Raw genomic sequence first — 14,895 nt, 5'->3', positions numbered from 1 at the left:
GCCGTGATCTCGCGAGAGAGTCCCTCAAACCTCTGAGCATTTCGTTTCAGGATCTTTGACACCTGACCTTGAGTGATGCCATACTGCCGAGCAATAGGACGCTGTTTCATGCCGTAATTTCGTAAAGCCACCACTCCATGACAAACAGCATTGTTCGAGTCTGACGAGTCTTGGGGGAATTAAAGGGTCGTCAAAGGTCTGAGGGGTCTCAGCAGTCTTAACGCAATTAAGAGGGTTAAGTAAGAGGGTGGTCATTTTATTTGAAGAAGAAGAAGACGTTTTCGTCGCATATAAACATACATACATAGCGAACTACAGACTTGGCATTTAATATGGAATATATTTTTTTTCTTGACTTGGGTTTACTTTCTTAACTCAGTATATCAATCTGGTGAGTTTCTTTTACACTTTGGTGATTTATTTGTTAAAGGAACCATGTCACTGATTGTCTGTCGCAGCAAGAAGTCAACAACAGGATTATATCACAAGTGGCGTGGCAAAATGTACGGACAGGTGCATTTGATGATTGGCTTCACAGTCGGGTATACAAGGGTTGTTGCGTTCTGTATTAGTGGAAAACAACTGCAGCACGTCTCCAAAAGTTATTGCCGCTTCCTCTGGAGATGGTCCGTCAACTCGACAATGCTGTTTGTCATGGAGTGGTGGCTTTACGAAATTACGGCATAAAACAGCGTCCTATTGCTCGGCAGTATGGCATCACTCAAGGTCAGGTGTCAAAGATCCTGAAACGAAATGCTCAGAGGGGTGTCCCTACTCCAATACCGAGGCCAGGACGTCCCCGCAGAACCACAAGGAGGGATGATCGCCAGCTGCACCGGTTAGGCCGCAATGGCCGTACCAAGTCAGCTAATCGGCTTAGGGCTGAGTGGCAGCAACTGACAAATGTGCCTGTATCCAGAAGGCTAGTCGACCAATGACTGGTTCAAGCAGGCTGTCGTGCCAGGCGTCCCCTGAGAAAGCCATGCCTGACCAGACAACACCACCAGCGCCAATTGTAGTGGGCCAGAGAGCACCGTCAATGGCAGCCAGGACACTGGAATCACGTGATCTTCAGTGACGAGTCGAGATTTATTTATTTATTTTTCTTTATTTTTATTTTTATTTTTATTTTTATTTTTGTTTTTGTATACAAGATCGAGGCTCGTGAAAGAGCGAACATTAATCACACAGAAAGACAAACAGACACACAAAACAAATAACATCGGGAGCAGTAGACAAGATGGGGAGAGAGGGGGAAGGACACAAACACAACATTTGAGAGCAGGGACCGAGAGACATGGAGACATCGAGAGAACTGTGGGAGGGAGAGGGCTTTGGGGGGAAGGCATGGGAAGGGGGGGGGGGTGGGAGAGGTATAAAACGTATGGACACTGCCAAGACTTCCAGGAAAGAAGTTGGAATTTCAAACAAGGTGGATCTGGGGTGAATTAGTGGGGGTAGAAAAGATCAAGGTTTTGGATGGGGGAAGATAAGAGATGGTGGTGAACAGCTGTTTTGAAGACCTGGAGGGAGGAGTGTGATTGAAGTGAGTATGGGAGTTTGTTCCAGAGGCGGGAGAAAAGAGGAATGAAAGAGTGAAGGTGAGCAGAGAGCCGAGATTTCGGCAGTTTAACCATCAGAGGGTGGCTGGCAGATCTTGTGCGACCTGTAGGAATATTTGGGGGACAGAGCACAGAGAGAGCTGGGGGAGCAAGGCCGGAGAGGAGTCGGTAGAAGACAGAAAGACCACCTACCTGCCTGCGGTGAGTGAGTGAAAGGCCCTCAGAGATAGCTTCATCGCGGGAGATTCCAATGCTTCTGAAAGCTTTGGATTCAACAGCGTGAAGCCGAGCCAGGTGTGAGGCAGGAGCACCAGCCCATAGGGGAGAACAGTATTCCATTGAGCTGCGGATGAAAGCCTTGTATGTGGTGAGGAGCTCAGGTGTGCCTAGGAAGGACTTCGCACGACGGAGGATGCCCAGTCGGCGACTGGCTTTGGAGGCCAGCTTGGAAATGTGGTTTTCCCAAGAAAGATCATGGCAGATGGTGAGACCCAAAAGCTTGAGTGACAGAACTTCTTGGAGAGGATTGTTGAGAAAGTAGATGGGAGGGTTGTCCAGTCGATCTTTTCGGAGAGACATAGTAAGAGTGTGAGATTTGTCAGGATTGAAAGACATGTTCCACATGTTTGACCAGTCTGTGATTTTGTCCAGGTCTTCAGAGAGTGAGGAGGCTGCAGACTGCCGATCTGAGGGAAGAGGAATGGAGTGGCAGAGAGTGGAGTCATCAGCAAAGAGATACAGAGGATTTTCCAGAGAGTCGGAGAGATCATTGATAAAGACCAGAAAAAGCACAGGGCCCAGCACACTGCCTTGGGGAACTCCAGCCTGAACGGGAAGGGGAGATGAGAGAAATCCATTCAGGGCCACACGTTGACTACGACCAGAGAGGAAGTCCGCAAGCCATGCATGGAGATTTCCATGGATACCATAGGAGGAGAGTTTGGTGAGCAGAGCTGGGTGCCAGACCGTATCGAAGGCACGTGATATGTCAAGGGAGACAGCTCTGATTTCCTGTTTGGCATTGAGGACCTCCATCCATTGTTGAGACAGCAGAAGCAGCATGTCCAGAGTAGAGTGACCTGGTCTGAAACCAAATTGATGATCAGAGATCAAGCCATTGGAGAAGAGGAAAGATTTCATATCCGAAGCAATGATGGATTCCATGACTTTGCTGATAATTGGGAGCAGGCTGATTGGTCTGTAGTTGCAAGGATCTGTTTTTGCACCTTTTTTGTGTAAAGCGGTAATGTTTGCTGATTTTCAGGATGCTGGCAGATGACCTTGAGCAAAAGATAGGGTGAAAAGAACAGAGAGAGGGTGAGATAGAGCGGCAGAGCAGGATTTTAGGACCCGTGGGCTGATGCCATCTGGTCCAGTTGCAGAATCAGAGTCGAGGTTTGACAAAAACTCCTCCACCTTGTCAGGAGAGAAGGTCACAGAGTCCAGGAGCAGTTTGGTTCGACTGGGAAAGGTGGGAACAGAGAGAGATGGGTTTGGGACTAAGGATTTTGAGGCAAACACAGAGTTGAGGCATTCGGCTTTGTCACGTGCGATGTCAACTGTGTGGCCATTTGAGGTAAGGGAGGGGATGGAGGGGGAACAAACACCAGAAACGGATTTGACCAGACGCCACCAGGATTTGGAGGAAGGAGACAGGTTTGAGAGTTCATTCTTGAGTGAGGAGAGATAGTGCTTCCTGGCACTCCTGAGGGTAGACACACACTTGTTCCGAGCTTGGTGGAAGGAACTGAGATTTCCTTCAGTTGGATTAGCCTTCCAAGAGGCAAAGGCAAGTTGTTTCAGGGCAACTGACTCACCACAAGATTCAGTGTACCATGGACGGGAGGAAGGGTAAGACAACTGAAGGCGAGATGGGATAAATCTATGCATGAGAGAGATCAGTTTGCTTTGGAAGAATTCCCAGGAAGAATTGATGTCAGAGGCAGTGGAGATGGGAGACCAATCCAGACGATTGATGGCTGCTTGAAGACCGTCCCAGTCGGCCTGAGTGAAATGCCAGACTCGTCGACGCTGATTTCTGGTCTATCGTGAAGATGGCCACGTCCGAGTGCGCAGACAAGTGCATGAAGCCTACAACAAAGATTGTATAGTGCCAAGAGTCCAAGCTGGAGGTGGTGGGGTGACCGTTTGGGCTGCTTTTCATGCAGGGGGCAAAACTGACCTGGTTGTTCTGAATGGAAACCTGAACCAGTTCAAGTACAGGGCCATTCTGGAAGAAACATTGCTTCCATTTGCTCGTGCAGCCTTTCGAGGAAACTTTGTCTTCCAAGATGACAATGCACGGCCTCATCATGCTCGCATGATCCAACGCTTTCTTGCTGACCATGGTGTAGAGCATATGGAGTGGCCTGCCATGTCCCCGGATATGAATCCGATAGAGAACTTGTGGGCAGAATTAACGTGTCAAATCGACCACTTGGACCAGCAGCCGACCTCTGTGCGTGAATTGCAGCAGGCTATTGTCACTGCATGGCAAGCGATTCCTGTCCAAACCTTGGCAAATCTCGTGAACAGCATGCGCCAACGTGAACGTGCTCTCCAGAATGCTCGTGGGGTTTACACGAAGTACTGAACTGTAATTTTACTCTCCGTAATCCCAGTCGTAATTTAACTTTTGTTTTTGTTAAAAAAATGTTGGCTAATGTGCAAAATAAAGAGCTACTTCTGGAAAACGTACAGAAGTTTAACACAGTACTGTCCATGAATTGAGTTCGATATCAGTTTACATCACTTTCAAGGATCAATTTATTTGTTTTGAAATGTCAAATGTGGTTTTTGTTTCTTTCAAATGTCATATTAACAAAATCTAGAATAATTTCAACATAATTCCAATGAACTTTTGGTTCGAAGACATCTTGAAAAGTAAGTTCACCCCCACAAAAAAAATATTCCATATTAAATGCCAAGTCTGTATATACGTTTGCTCTATTATAATAAGATTATAATAAGATTACAATATTACAACAAGACAACAAAATGAAAGCATGTTTCTGGGGGCTGTCGGTGCCATGTCCCATGCCATCTGTGTTCATGCATGCAGTGTTTGACATCTGTGTTCGGCCAAGGGTGTTTTGCCCATGCCGTCATGATATGGATCCATGCGGGTGAACGGCGGACATCACATCTAAGCCAACCAGATCAGCCTGTTATAAACCTTAGCGATCAATGGCGGCCTAAAGCGAGTCGCAGCCAATTCCATACGCACTTCCATAAATAGATAATGTCCGGATCGGCTTAAATACCTATCACTTCAAGACATCTTACCATTCAGGGTACCCTTTCCGTGTTTAATGAACTTCTAATCATGTTATGACATTTGCTATAAAAGTTTCGAAAAGTTAATGTCATTTCCAAAAGGTTATATCCATTTTAATGTATAATCATTTCGTAAATACCCGATTTGCGAGTCACCAAGCTTGTCGACTACATTACGTGTCTCGCTATTGGCCAAATCAAGCCACGTGAGAAAACGTTTAAGTCGTTGGTGTTGATGTGAAGATGATATTGATCTTTCAACTTTCTGCAATGAATCTTTCAACCGATACATGATCCTGCAAAATAATCTTTAGGACGGCTTATATTATTGAATTGTTAATAAATCGTTATAAAATGATTCTCTCTTTGTGAAAAAGGAGTTTTATAAAGGAATTACAATAAGCGATCGATGTTTGTAATTCTTCTTGATTGCTCTTCTCACGAATGATGTTAAACAGATTTGAGAGAGGAAAAACGATTTCTTGTGCGAATAAACGAAATTAAATAAATTTTATATGTTTGAGCAAACAGCGCATCGTGACAATACACCGCCCTATATGTTATGTTTGATAAATAACTATAATATGGTTCTCTCTTTGTAAAAAAAAAAAAAGAAGAGTTTTATCATGGAATTACGATAAACGAGCGATGTTTGTAATTGTGCTTGATTGCTCTTCTCACGAATGATGTCAAACAGATTTGAGAGAGGAAATACGGGTTTGCAGTGTTACGATTATATTTACTATATTATCAGTATTAACGCTCTTATTATTATTATTATTATTATTACTAAAACAATACGACTGTATGAGTTTATTCCATGTTTAAAGTCAACAATGAACCAACCATACACCGCTTCCTTCGGGAAACTTTTGCAATAACAACAAAGGGTTTGCACTGTTACGATTATATTTACGATATTATTAGTATTATAATAGAGCAAACGTATATGGTTCGCTATGTATGTATGTATGTATGTATGTTTATATGCGCTCTGCATGCCTCACCACATGTCGTTTCAGAATCAGAGGGGTAGGCAACTTTGACCATTTCGGTGTCTTTTGGGTCTTCATGGTGTTTTGGGTCTTCAGGGCCATTTGGGTCTTCAGGGTCTTTTGGATCCGCTGGGCCTTTAAGGGTATTTTTGGTCTTTGAGGTGTTTTTGGGTATTCGGGGTGTTTTGGGTCTTCGGGGTGTTTTGGGTCTTTGGGGTGTTTTGGGTCTTCGGGATGTTTTGGGTCTTCGGGGTGTTTTGGGTCTTCGGGGTGTTTTGGGTCTTCGGGGTGTTTTGGGTCTTCGGGGTGTTTTGGGTCTTCGGGGAGTTTTGGGTCTTCGGGGTGTTTTGGGTCTTCGGGGTGTTTGGGTCTTCGGGGTGTTTTCGGTCTTCGGGGTGTTTTGGGTCTCCAGGGTGTTTTAGGTCTTCAGGGTGTTTTGTGTCTTCGAGTTGTTTTGGGTCTTTGGGGTGTTATGGGTCTTCGGGGTATTTTGGGTCTTCGGGGTGTTTTGGGTCTTCGGGGTGTTTTGGGTCTTCGGGGTGTTTTGGGTCTTCGGGGCGTTTTGGGTCTTCGGGGTGTTTTGGGTCTTTGGGGTCGTTTGTGTTTTTGGGGTCTTTTGGGTTTTTGGGTATTCAGGGTCTTTTTGAGCCTCAGGGCCTTGAAGGGTATTTTGGGTCTTTGGGGTGTTTTGGGGCTTCGGAGTGTTTAGGTCTTCGGGGTGTTTTGGGTCTTTGGGGTTTTTTGAGTTTTTGGGGTCTTTTGGGTCTTTTGGTTGGGCCCGAGGGGTAGGCGTGGTCGCGGGATATACACCGGGCGCGCAGCCCGGAACGCTCCAGTGTTACAGTGGAGCTCTTGAATAAAGACTCTTACAACTTACCGCGTTGTCCGCTTCCTCCTTGCTTACAAGCAGCGCGTGTAACACCGCGCTTCATTGGTGACCTCCGACGTTCTGGTCAGCCGTCACTGACCACCCGAACCCGCCACAGCCATGGCAACCAACGCGGTAGCGATAAAGCTCCCCGAGTTCTGGGAAGCTCAGGCGGAGATCTGGTTCCTGCAGGCCGAAGCCCAGTTCAGGCTTCGAGGCATCACGGCGGACGAGACACGCTACTACCACGAGGTCGCCTCCCTCGGGGCCGGCGCGGCCGCCCGCGTCGTGTCGGTCCTGAGGAACCCACCGGCCGACGACAGGTACGAGGTGCTCAAGCGTCTCCTCCTCGCTACGTTCGGCCTCACGGTGGACGCACGGGCCGATCGCCTCTTGGACCTCCCCGAGCTGGGTGACACGCGACCGTCGGTCCGAATGGACCATATGCTGTCGCTCATGGGCGACGAAACCCCGAACGCTCTATTCCGGGCGTTATTTCGACGCCAGCTGCCGGCACGAGTACGCCTCGCGTTGGCCGGTTCCGCGACAACGACAACGTTGCTACAGGAATGTGGAATTTATTGATTTCATGCTTTAGCATTCACCGTATCTGCATCGCCTGTTTGCTTCTGGCCTCCCACCTGTGCGTAGCACAGGTATTTCTCTGGTATAACATGATGTCAAAAGAAGTTATGGACGAGTTATGAATAAACTTGGTGGACCTGTTGGTTCGGTGACAAGAACAATAGATTTTGGTTCATGTCCGAATCCAGATCCGGCCTATCAGTGGATACAAAACGTAAACTGTTCACCTGGTGGAGGTATGCCCTCCACCGAGTGCCTTGCTTTTCTCTGCAACCGTTGGTCTGATTGACAGGAAGTTTTCAGCACAGGTGCGCCCCTTTTTATAGAATTATGATGTGAAAGGGAAGAGACAATTATGTTGCGAATACAGTAAATTATGTTGTGGTTTTTACTTTAACAACGTTATTGTTGATGTACTGTACGATGGAGGCTTGCTTGACGACAATGCACCACGTGGTAACAACGGAGATGTGACGTCACAAATAATCAGGTTTGGTTCAACAAAAATCTGGTAACCTAGCAATAATCCCACGTGATGTGTGACGTCACAATAATCGGCTTTAATGCAACAAACAGCTGGTTACGTTATTAGTTCTTTGAACTTTCGCAGGTATCGGACGGTTTTCCTGAAGCACCTGTTATTTTTCGATTATGAAAGAGAATGCAACGAAGGTAACGTGCCTTACACGGTTTTGTTTCTCAACATCAAGTGAATTTAATCTTTTAATGTCGAGTTTAACCATAACTCAGGTGGGAGAGGTGTAAAACACATGGACACTGCCAGAACTTCCAGGAAAGAAGTCGGTATTTCAAAAAAGTGGATCTGGGGTGAATTAACGGGGGTAGAAAAGATCACGGTTTTGGATGGGGGAAGATAAGAGATGGGGGTGAACAGGTGTTTTAAAGACCTGGACGGAGGAGTGGGATTGAAGAGAGTGAGGGAGTTAGAACAAGTCAGACGAAACATGGTGGACAGGTTGGTGCTGTCAAGGACGAATTGATTATATTTTGGTTCAGGTCCGAATCCAGATCCGACCAATCAGTGGATAGAAACCATAAACTGTTCACCTGTGGAGGTATGCGCTCTACCGAGTGCCGCTCTAGTTTTATTTTACCTGGTTTTATGTGTCATTGTGGTGTCTGAAGGAAAGAAAAGATTTGTTGAAATGGAGAATGTGTTCATGTTTTCCGGTTTAGCACACCTGTATTAAGCTGTGGATGAAAGAAAACTGTTCTTTTTCAGGGAATCAAAGATGCTTCCATCATCATCAATCAAAGACGTTGATCTGAACTCCTCACCTCCACACGATTCACCAAAGAAGGAGAAAAACACCCCGTGGAAGCGTGTGAAGTAAATAATTTCATTCACCCCCATCTGCACTTTTGAAAACTTGATTTTGGATATATCTACCTCAGGGAATGTACAATAAATTGACTTTTCAATCTTTTTCAACTTAGACACATGTTCGGAAGAGACAACAACAAGGAGCGTTGTGCGGACGTTTCACATTCCATGTGAGTAAGAGAATCACCTTTCAGGACGTCATGACATTCATTGTGCTCGCAATAGAAATGGTATTTCTTTGAGGAAACGAATGTGAATCTTGTCGTGTTTCGATCACATTTTGATCCATAATTATTTTCTATATTATCGATTTTTTTTTTTTTTTTTTTTTTTTTTTTTTTGTATACAAGATCGAGGCTCGTGAAAGAGCTAACATTAATCACACAGAAAGACAAACCGACACATAAAACATATAACATGGGGAGCGGTAGACAAGATGGGGAGAGAGGGGGAGGAACACAAACACAACATCTGAGAGCAGGGCCATCGAGAGATCAGTGGGAGGGAGAGGGCTTTGGGGGGGTGGGGGGGGGGGTTGCAGGTTTCACGGCTGTGGGATTTCTATGACGTGCCTCCATCGAGTTGTTTACCTGGGGTGGGAATCTTGATCCAGATATAAAGGGTCATGCGGGTGTTTTGTATGAAGAGCGAGTTTATCATACTAGGGCATGCCCGTACTATATCTATATCTAAAATTATATCCCCCCCCTCTATTTACATGAAATGGTTTGGTCCAAAGCGAACGGCTTGCGAGTGGTGACAATCCCCCCCCTCTATTTACATGCAATGGTTTGGTCCAAAGCGAACGGCTTCCGGAGTTTGGTAAAGAAATCGCCATCGCGTGCACAAACGCGCAGGAAAGCGAATGAATCGCAAATTCGTTTTTATTAGTTGTAAAACATAGTTTAACGCCAACATAGTTTGCAAACGTGAAATAAATGAATACGCTCTCAAATGTGCCATCCGAGGCAGAGTGTGCCCGCCACGTTCGGCACACGCGATCGTTCGCTGCTCTCTGATTGGTTGAATCGTTTTTTGGACATAGCTCGGTAAGTAATTGTCCGATTAATATGAAACCTTGAAAAGGCACATCCTCGGGTCCCCAGCAATATACCTGGCAAGTTAAAAGTATATCGGACCCGTGGTTGTCGAGAAACAGCGGTCACAGACAAACGTACAGACGTACAGACAGACAGACAGAGATTACTGGAATTATAGATAGATGTATAATATATATATACATCAGGAATACATCAGGAAGAAGCTAATTGTTCTTTGGTCATTTTTTGTTACAGATCTTTTCTACCTGTCCCAGCTTGTATAATAATCATAAAAGTAGGACCGTGGGTCCTGAAGCTCACCTGGATCACGAGCTACAATCACTCAAACCCCCACAGACCCTCTCAGACAATGATGTTTTTAATGTCGTGAACAAACCGTGAACAAACCGTGAGCCAGGAAACAATATCTCTCCGTTCTCAGGACCGAACTCTCTTATCTGTCTCCCTCTTACAAATCCTGGTGGCGTCTGCTCAAATCTGTTTCTGGTGTTTGTTCCCCCTCCATCCCCTCCCTCACCTCAAATGGCCACACGGCTGACTCCGCACGTGAAAAAGCTGAATGCCTCAACTCTGTGTTTGCCTCTAAATCTTGTGTCCCAAACCCATCCCTCTCTGTACCCACCGTACCCAGTAGCCCGGGACGCGGAGCGGCTGGCCGTAGATGAGCTCGGCGGCGGACGCCCGGAGGTCCTCCTTGGGGGCCGTGCGGAGGCCCAAAAGGACCCACGGCAGCCGGTCGGTCCAACCGTCGTCCTGAAGGCCGGCCATGAATGCGGCCTTCATGGAGTGGTGAAACCGCTCGCACAACCTGTTGGCTAGGGGGTGGTAGGCCATGGTGCGGTGCAGCATGACCCCCAACGAGCGGGCGACCGCGCCCCAAAGTTCGGACGTGAACTGTGGGCCGCGGTCGGACGAGATGTCCGCCGGTGCGCCGAAGCGCGCGACCCAGGTGGCGATGAACGCCTGCGCCACGTCGGCGGTGGTGGTGGAGGTGAGGGGCACGGCCTCCGGCCACCTGGTGGTCCTGTCCACCATGGTGAGCAGGTGGGTGAACCCCCGCGATGGGGGCAGGGGACCCACCAGGTCCACGTGGACGTGGTCGAAACGCCGTGCAGGCACGGTGAAAGGTGCCAGCGGGGCCTGGGTGTGGCGGTGGACCTTGGCCCGATGGCAGGCCGTACAGGCATTGGCCCAGTCGCGGACGTTCCGTCGAAGGCCGTGCCAGACGAGACGCGCCGACACCAGCTTCTGAGAAGCTTTCCGGCCCGGGTGAGAAAGGCCGTGGATGGAGGCGAAGATGCGGCGCTGCCAGGAAACGGGCACGATGGGGCGAGGCTGGCCCTGGGAGACGTCGCAGAGCAGGACGGTGCCTGCGAATGGGATGTCGGCCAGGCGGAGGCCCGTGTCCGCCGCCTGGAGGGCCTGCACCGAGGTGTCGGTGGTCTGGTCGGCCGCCATGAGCGCGAAGTCCACGCCGAGGTGGACCGCGTTCGCGCTGGCCCGAGAAAGACAGTCGGCCACAGCGTTGTCTTTGCCGGCGACGTGCCTGATGTCCGTGGTGAATTCCGACATGGCGGAGAGGTGGCGCTGCTGGCGGGCCGACCACGGCTCCGTGACTTTGGCCATTGCGTAGACCAACGGCTTGTGGTCGACGAAAGCCGTGGACGGGCGGCCCTCCAGGAGGTGTCGGAAATGGCGAACGGCCAGGAATAGACCGAGCAGCTCGCGGTCGAACGTGCTGTATTTTAACTCGTTCGGCCAGAGCTGCCGGCTGAAAAAAGCGAGTGGCTGCCAAAGCCCGTCCACCCATTGTTCATGGACGGCGCCCACCGCGTAGATGGAGGCGTCCGTAGTGAGGGCGATGGGCGCGTTGAGCACCGGGTGAGCCAGCAGCGTTGCATCGGCGAGGGCCCGTTTTGCGCTCGCGAAGGCCGTGTTCATGGCCGCGGACCAAACGATGTCATGCTTGGCCGGCTTGCCCCGGAGGGCCTCGTAAAGGGGCCGCATGAGCTGAGCAGCGCGGGGCACGAATCGGTGATAAAAATTCACCATGCCGAGGAACTCTTGTAGGGCCTTGATGGAACGGGGACGCAGGAACGTGGTGATGGCCTCGACCTTGGTCGGCAGTGGCACGGCCCCGGTCTTGGTGATGCGGTGGCCCAAAAAGTCAACGGTCATCGTGCCGAAGTGGCATTTGGCCGGGTTGACAATTAAGCCATGCTCGCTGAGGCGACCGAACAGTGTTCGGAGGTGGAGGAGGTGCTCGGCGCGGGATGTGCTGGCGACGAGGATGTCGTCCAGATAGACGAAAAGAAATGGCAGGTCGCGCAGCACGCCATCCATTAAGCGCTGGAACGCCTGGGCCGCGTTCTTGAGGCCAAACGGCATCATCAAAAATTCGAACAGGCCGAACAGCGTGATGACGGCCGTCTTCGGGACGCCGGCCGCCCGGACAGGTACCTGGTGGTATCCCCGTATCAGGTCAATTTTGGAAAATATGACCCGTCCCGCCAAACGGGCGGAAAAGTCCTGGATGTGCGGGATCCGGTACCTGTCGGGGGTGGTAGCGTCGTTGAGGTGGCGGTAGTCACCACACGGGCGCCATCCGCCCCCCGGCTTTGGCACGATGTGCAGTGGTGAGGCCCACGCGCTATTGGAGCGCCGCACGATGCCGAGGTGCTCCAACGCGTCGAACTCGGCCTTTGCCACGGCGAGCTTGGCCGGGTCGAGGCGGCGGGCCCTGTCGTAGACCGGCGGGCCCGTAGTGGGTATGTGGTGCTCGATCCCATGCCGCACTGCGACGGCCGAAAACGTCGGCCGTGTGAGGGCCGGGAATTCCGCGAGCAGGCGAGCGAACTCGTTCGCCATCGGGAGGGCGCACGCCAGTTCGGTCGGCGCGGAGCTGCTCATCGTGCACGCCAGGGAGCTGAAGGTCTCGGCGTTGACAAGGCGACGACGTTTGACGTCGACCAGCAGCCCGTGCGTGCAGAGGAAGTCGGCGCCCAGCAAAGCCATGGGGACGCAGGCGGTCACAAAGGTCCACTGAAAGCGCTGGCTGCCGAAGCAGAGGGTGACGTTGCGCGGGCCGAAAGTGCGTATGGCCGAGCCATTAGCAGTGACCAAAGAGGGGCCGCAAACGGCGTCCCACCTGTCCTGCTCGGAGGCGGGTATGACGCTCAGTTGGGCGCCGGTGTCACAAAGGAAACGCCGCCCGGACGCTTTGTCCCGAATAAAAAGCAAGTTGCCCGAGTGGCTGGCGCTCATGGCTGGGAATGAACGCCGGCCCGGCCGTTTCCCGACTTGCCGAAAGTGCACGGGGGTCGGCACGTCCGAGCCTTGTGTCCGAACCTGGCGTGGTAATAACACCACGCCTGGTCAGGTGGAGGCCCCGGCCGTCATGTCGGAAGCGGTCGGTGCGGTGTGGCGGTTTCCTGCACCAACACAAGTGCGAAAAGTGGTTTTTCAACACTCACACAAGTGCGAAAAGTGGTTTTTCAACACTAACACAAGTGCGAAAAGTGGTTTTTCAACACAAAACAAGTGCGAAAAGTGGTTTTTCAACAATAACACAAGTGCGAAAAGTGGTTTTTCCATACTAATACAAGTGCAAAAGTGGTTTCCTGCACCAACTCAAGTGCGAAAAGTGGTTTTTCAACACTAACACAAGTGCTAAAAGTGGTTTTTCAACACTATCACAAGAGCAAAAAGTGTTTTTTCCACACTAATACAAGTGCAAAAGTGGTTTCCTGCACCAACACAAGTGCGAAAAGTGGTTTTTCAACACCAACACAAGTGCGAAAAGTGGTTTTTCAACACTAACACAAGTGCTAAAAGTGGATTTTCAACACTATCACAAGTGCAAAAAGTGTTTTTTCCACACTAATACAAGTGCAAAAGTGGTTTCCTGCACCAACACAAGTGCGAAAAGTGGTTTTTCAACACTAACACAAGTGCGAAAAGTGGTTTTTCAACACTATCACAAGTGCAAAAAGTGTTTTTTCCACACTAATACAAGTGCAAAAGTGGTTTACTGCACCAACACAAGTGCGAAAAGTGGTTTTTCAACACTAACACAAGTGCGAAAAGTGGTTTTTCAACACTAACACAAGTGCGAAAAGTGGTTTTTCCACACTAATACAAGTGCAAAAGTGGTTTCCTGCACCAACACAAGTGCGAAAAGTGGTTCATCAACACAAACACAAGTGCGAAAAGTGGTTTTTCAACACTATCACAAGTGCAAAAAGTGTTTTTTCCACACTAATACAAGTGCAAAAGTGGTTTCCTGCACCAACACAAGTGCGAAAAGTGGTTTTTCGACACCAACACAAGTGCGAAAAGTGGTTTTTCAACACTAACACAAGTGCTAAAAGTGGATTTTCAACACTATCACAAGTGCAAAAAGTGTTTTTTCCACACTAATACAAGTGCAAAAGTGGTTTACTGCACCAACACAACTGTGAAAAGTGGTTTTTCAACACTAACACAAGTGCGAAAAGTGGTTTTTCCACACTAATACAAGTGCAAAAGTGGTTTCCTGCACGAACACAAGTGCGAAAAGTGGTTTTTCAACACTAACACAAGTGCGAAAAGTGGTTTTTCAACACTAACACAAGTGCGAAAAGTGGTTTTTCCACACTAATACAAGTGCAAAAGTGGTTTCCTGCACCAACACAGGTGCGAAAAGTGGTTTTTCAACACTAACACAAGTGCGAAAAGTGGTTTTTCAACACGAACACAAGTGCAAAAAGTGGTTTTTCAACACTAACACAAGTGCGAAAAGTGTTTTTTCAACACTAACACAAGTGCAAAAAGTGGTTTTTCAACACTAACATAAGTGCGAAAAGTGGTTTTTCCACACTAATACAAGTGCAAAAGTGGTTTCCTGCACCAACACAAGTGTGAAAAGTGGTTTTTCAACACTAACACAAGTGCGAAAAGTGGTTTTTCAACACTAACACAAGTGCGAAAAGTGGTTTTTCCACACTAATACAAGAGCAAAATTGGTTTTTCAACACTATCACAAGTGCAAAAAGTGTTTTTTCCCCAGTAATACAAGTGCAAAAGTGGTTTCCTGCACCAACACAAGTGCGAAAAGTGGTTTTTCAACACTAACACAAGTGCGAAAAGTGGTTTTTCAACACTAACACAAGTGCAAAAAGTGGTTTTTCCACACTAATACAAGTGCAAAAGTGGTTTCCTGCAC

The 14,895-nt window shown here is 48.7% G+C and overlaps 1 long non-coding RNA gene across 1 annotated transcript in view; it reads left to right on the top strand.

Moving 5' to 3' along the window:
* Positions 1–9,118, top strand: part of LOC144892039 (uncharacterized) — a 138,374-nt gene extending 129,256 nt beyond the window's left edge. The window contains exons 4-5 of the long non-coding RNA XR_013623356.1: positions 8,530–8,637; positions 8,745–9,118. This is a non-coding gene — a long non-coding RNA (uncharacterized LOC144892039). The remainder of the gene's footprint in view (positions 1–8,529; positions 8,638–8,744) is intronic.
* The last annotated feature ends 5,777 nt before the right edge of the window (positions 9,119–14,895 follow it).

Source organism: Myxine glutinosa, chromosome 5 (genome assembly GCF_964187855.1).
Source record: "Myxine glutinosa chromosome 5, kmMyxGlut1.1, whole genome shotgun sequence".
NCBI lineage: Eukaryota > Metazoa > Chordata > Myxini > Myxiniformes > Myxinidae > Myxine > Myxine glutinosa.
This window is presented reverse-complemented; position numbering and strand designations above follow the sequence as displayed.